This window comes from Papio anubis, chromosome 4 (genome assembly GCF_008728515.1).
Source record: "Papio anubis isolate 15944 chromosome 4, Panubis1.0, whole genome shotgun sequence".
Lineage (NCBI taxonomy): Eukaryota > Metazoa > Chordata > Mammalia > Primates > Cercopithecidae > Papio > Papio anubis.
In genome coordinates, this window is record NC_044979.1 from 79,994,405 (window position 1) to 80,000,297 (window position 5,893).

Genomic DNA, 5,893 nt, shown 5'->3' on the forward strand with positions numbered 1-5,893 from the left:
ATTAAATAATTGAGCCAAAGAAATAGACACGACACAAAGAATACACAGTGTGATTCCATTTACTTAAATCTCAAAATCAGGCAAAACTAACGCATAGATTAGAAATCAACATAGTAGTTATTTGGGGCAGAGGAAAAACTGTAATTGGAGGGAGCAGAAGAGGACTTTGGAGGTTCTTGTAATAACCCATTTCTTGCTCTGGGTGCTAGGGTGTTCATTTTGTGAAAATGTAATAAACTGTACAATTATGATTTTAAGCATTTATATGTGTTATACTTTAATAAGAAAGCTTATGTAAAAATCAATGGTTCCTATGCACCAGCAAGAACCATTATAAATGTTATGTTAAAAAACAGAACTGACCCTTTTTAATAATAGCCACTCTGACTGGTATTAGATGGCATCTCACTGTGGTTGTGATTTGCATTTATCTAATGATCAGTGATACTGAGCTTTTTTCATATCCTTGTTGGCCGCATGTGCGTCTTCTTTAGAAAACAGTTTGTTCAACTGGATTAAGAAAATGTGGCACATATACACCATGGAATACTATGCAGCCATAAAAAAGGATGAGTTCGTGTCCTTTGTAGGGACATGGATGCAGCTGGAAACCATCATTCTCAGCAAACTATCACAAGGACAGAAAACCAAACACCGCATGTTCTCAGTCATAGGTGGGAATTGAACAATGAGATCACTTGGACACAGGAAGGGGAACATCACACACCGGGGCCTATTGTGGAGTTGGGGAGGGATAGCATTAGGAGATATACCTAATGTAAATGACCAGTTAATGGGTGCAGCACACCAACATGGCACATGTATACATATGTAACAAACCTGTTCATGTCCTTTGACTACTTTTCACTGGGTTTTTTTTTTTTTTTTTTTCTTGTAAGTTTGTTTAACTTCCTTATAGATGCTGGATATTAGACCTCTGTCAGATGCATAGTGTGCAAGTGTTTTCTAGCATTCTGTAGATCATCTGTTCACTCTGATGATAGTTTATTTTTCTGTGCAGAAGCTCTTTAGTTTAATTAGGTCCCATTTGTCATTTTTTTCTTTTGTTGCAATTGCTTTTGGTGTCATCATGAAATCTGTGTCTGTTCCTATGTCCAGGATAGTATTGCCTAGGTTATCTTCCAGAATTTTTATAGTTTTGGGTTTCACATTTAAGTCTTTAATCCATCTTGAGTTGATTTTTCTATATGGTTTAAGGAAGGATCCAGTTTCAATCTTCTGCATAAAAATAACAGACGCTGGTGAGTTGTGGAGAAAAGGGAACACCTATACACTGTTGGTGGGAGTATAAATTAGTTCAACTATTGTGGAAAGCAGTGTGACAATTCCTCAGTCAAAAACAGAACTACCATTGGACACACAAATCTCATTAGTAGGTATATACCCAGAGGAATATAAATCATTCTGTCATAAAGACACATGCGTGCAAATGTTTACTGCAGCATTACTCACAATAGCAAACACATGGAGTCAACCCAAATGTCCATCAATGATAGAGAGGAGAAAGAAAATGTGGTACATATGCACCATGGAATGTTACAAGGCCAGAAAAAAGAACGAGATCATGTCTTTGCAGGAACATGGATGGAGCTGGAGGGTATTATCCTTAGCAAACTAACACAGGAACAGAAAACCAAATACCACACGTTCTTACTCATAAGTGGGAGCTAAATGACGAGAACTCATGGACACAAAAAAGGGAACAGCAAACATTGGGGTCTTCTTTGGCGGGGTGCTGGAAAGGAGCTGAAAAATCTTTTCGGTACTAAGCTTAGTATCTGGGTGACAAAACAATGTATACAACAGACCCCTATAACATGAGTTTACCTATATAGCAAACCTTCACATGTATCCCTGAAACTAAAATAAAAGTACAAAAATGAATAAAGTAATTTGATTCCTTCAAAAATGATAATACCGGCCCAATTTACAAAAGATTAAATATCTGTGGAGTACCTCAGAATAAATTCAAGATAAAATGTACAAAATCACTATAGATTATAAAACATTGCAACAAATAAGACTTGAAAAAAATGAAATACATACCCTGCCCATGAATAAGACACACTATCACAAATGTTGATAAAGCCCCAGGTTAAAAAACAAATTAAAGGGATCTTCGATCTGAATTTCAATATAATTTTTCACGTTATTTCCCAAATTGACTCATATACATAATACATTTCAAACTAGCCAAGTCAAATCCTAAAAACAAAATAAAAGATGGTTTTGGTCTAACATTAAGCAACTGATTTTAAAAGTCTGAAATTAGCTCAGAAATAGACAAGTAAATCAAAGGAATAGAAGAATGCTTGTAAACATACATATATGGGAATTTAATGTACGTCAAATACAGCATAAGAAACCAGCTAAGAAAGGGCAAACTATTCAGTATCTGATATGGTGGTAACTTAATTTTGATATGCTGAAGGCATCCTATCTACCAAAATATTCAAAAACTAAATTCCAGATCTAATTCTATTTAAAACTCCAATTTAAAATATTATCCTATAAAAATTATTAGAAGAAAATATAAGATAATATCTTCATGATTTCTATGAAGAGGAAGTATTTCTTACACAAGTCCCTCAAAGCATAAGTCTGTAAAAAATGATAAATTTAAACATAACAAAATCCGAATAGTCTACTTAACAAAAAAAAATTAAAAGACAATCAAAACCCTGTGAGAAAAAATAAAGATACTATATACTACATTACATATAAAATGTAGGAAACACTATACTACATATAAAAAAGATAAGTATATATTATATAAATAACTTCTATAAATTAGTAAAAACAAATTATAATAGAGAAAAAGAACATATTAAGACAGTTCACAAAACAAGAAATAAGAATGGAAAATATACTGCTACTTTGATAAGATCATTTTGGCTGTGTGGAGAACAGAGTGTAGGCAAATAATGCAGAAATTGGGAGACAAGATAGACGTCTACAGTAATGATCCAGGTGAGAGATACTAATGGTACAGATCAGAGTGTAGCAGTAGAAATTCTGATACGTAGCCAGATTCTGTGTATATTCTGTTGATTGTGTTATAGCACTAACTAATGTATTACATGTGGAGTATGACAAAAGGTCATACTCCAGTGTCAACGATGAGTTCAAATTTACTCTGGAGTTAGCATAAGGAACTGGAAATATGAAGTTTCTATTTTCTGATGTGAAAAACTCATATCAGCAAAAGGTTAATAGGAGAATACCAGAAATTCAATTATGAATCTGTTAAATTTGAGATGCCTATAAAATACCCAAGTATTGGCCAGGCGCGGTGGCTCATGCCTGTAATCCCAGCACTATGGGAGGCTAAGGCAGACAGATCACGAGGTCAGGAGATCGAGATCATCTTGGCTAGCAAGGTGAAACCCCATCTCTGCTAAAAATACAAAAATTAGCTGGGGGTGGTAGCAGGCACCTGCTATCTCAACTACTTGGGAGGCTGAGGCAGGAGAATGGCTTGAACCCAGGAGGCAGAGGTTACAGTAAGTCGAGATCATGCCACTGCACTCCAGCCTGGCAACAGAGTGAGACTCCATCTCAAACAAAGAAACAAAGAAAATACCCAAGTAGTGTCTCCTCCTTTCTTTCCAGGAGATAGTTAATATATGAATCTAAATTATGGAGAGAGGAAGGAACCTAGAATAGAACACTGGGCCACTGTAAATTTTAAAAGTTGGGGAAAAGACAAGGAAAGGTGTGAAGCGGGAAGAAAGGGAAGTGAATAAAGCATTCCAAAAGAAAGGGTGGGACTGAATATATCAAAGTCTGCCATTTGTTCAAGTAAAGCCAGGACTGATAATTTAAATTAAATTAAGTATAATTTAATTTAAACATACAAAATCTAAATAGTCTATTTAACAAAAAAAAATATTAAAAAGACAAGCAAAAACCTGTGAGAAAAAAGATAGTATACCTTATATTACATATAAAATAAAATAAATTTAAATTAAATTAAAACTAACAAAATGGGCCTTTGAAAACTTGTCAAGAGGTTTAATGAATTGGTGAAGAGTCAGGAGAGGAGGAGGAGAGGAAGAAGGAGAACAAAAAACTCTTTGCAGAAATTTTGTTGGAAATATGGTTGAATATGGGGAGAGAAGTAGGATTAAGAATGGTTTGCTGCATATTTGCTTACTGTTAGTAATAAGCGGTCTCCTGAAAGATTTACACACATACACACACACACACACAAGTATATATATATATAGTAAAGAGATTCAGTATGAAGAATTGGCTTACATGATTCTGAAGTTTGAGAAATCCCACAATCAGCAATCAGGAGACCAAAGAAAGCAGGTGGCATCATTCAGTTCAAGTCCAGAGGTATAATAATGAGTGGAGTTGATAATGTAAATCTCAACTCAAGGGCAGAAGAAAACCGATGTCCCTGATTCAAATCCTAATCTCATCCGTAAACACCCTCACGGACACACCAGAAATGTTTCACCAGATATCTGGGTATCGTATGGCCCAATAAGTTAACACATATAATTAACCACCACAAGTCTACTCCTTGCCAACTTGGCACCCATACACATCTCTTTAAGCCATACTTACTCTTCAAATAAAGATAGTAACAGGATCATTAAAAAATCTGCTTAACGTGATACAACCATCCTGCACACAACTGAAGACACATGGTCTCTGTCCCCAAAAGAGGAGGTAATGTCTTTGAGTTTTATTAATTCATCTCTTTGATATCCCTTAACTTAAATACTATGATGTAAAATTAACAATACTTAAATACTATTACATAGAGTCAGTGTAGCTTATATTACATAAGGTAATAAAATAGAAAGAAAATAAATAAATTTGATACACACAGCTGTATTTTTAACAAACTAAGAAGAAAATACTCATGACAGTTACAGTCCTTGTTTCTGTAACTAGTCATGTGTTTATAGCTGGTATTTATAACTACTTATCCTACTACTTATTTCTTTTACCATCAGCAAGCACCTCAACTGGCAGTGGTTCTCTACCTGGTGGGGTGACCCAGACCTTCATACCTGTGGGCTCTGGGGCATTAGTAGTTTTTCCTGGGTTGGATTATTATAGTTTTCCATTGACCTTAATCACAGTGCACGGTAATATTAAGAGACACCCTAACGAATCTCTTGTATTCCAGACATACTCTTCCTTACCTTCATTGTGGAGTAATTGTCTAATTTCCCCTTGTCAGGATCAATTACTCATTCCAGCCAGTTCTCTGACTCCCTTCTTTGCCTCTTGATTCAAGGCTTGAGGACCCAAAGTAGCTAAGCAGCAGTCTTAACTTCCAGTTCAATGAAGTCATTGTTGGTTGTGTCTCTTGGTAGAAGAATTACTCCCTCTAGAACTAAGACCTCTGGGCCAGCAGAGCTTAAGGTTACAGGGACAGGAAGCAAGAATTTTGCTAGTAGGTCACTGAATGTGAATGAGTAGTGTCATTTCCATTACCATGCCTTGATTCCTGGACCCATGAATCTTGGATATTGGAGAAACAGAACTGAATATTGAATGGTAATTCAGAAACCATGCAGTCTTCTGGAGAACTTTGCCCCATCTTGACAAATGATAGCCACCTAGCTAGTCATCAAAAGGCCATTTCACTGTTCTATCAAACCAGTTGCTTCAAGATGAGGGATGGGAGGGTGCATGGTAAAAACACTGAATTCCATAGCAAAGAGACCATTACCACCATCTTTTGCTGTGGGGTAAATTCCTTAATCAGGTAATGCTGCGTGGAATGTCATGAGCGCAGATACAGCATTCTGAAAGTCTGTGAACGGTAGTTTTAGCAGAAGCATTGTGTGCAGGGAAGGCAAATTTGTATCCAGAGTAAGTGCCCATTTCAATAAGAAAACATTGC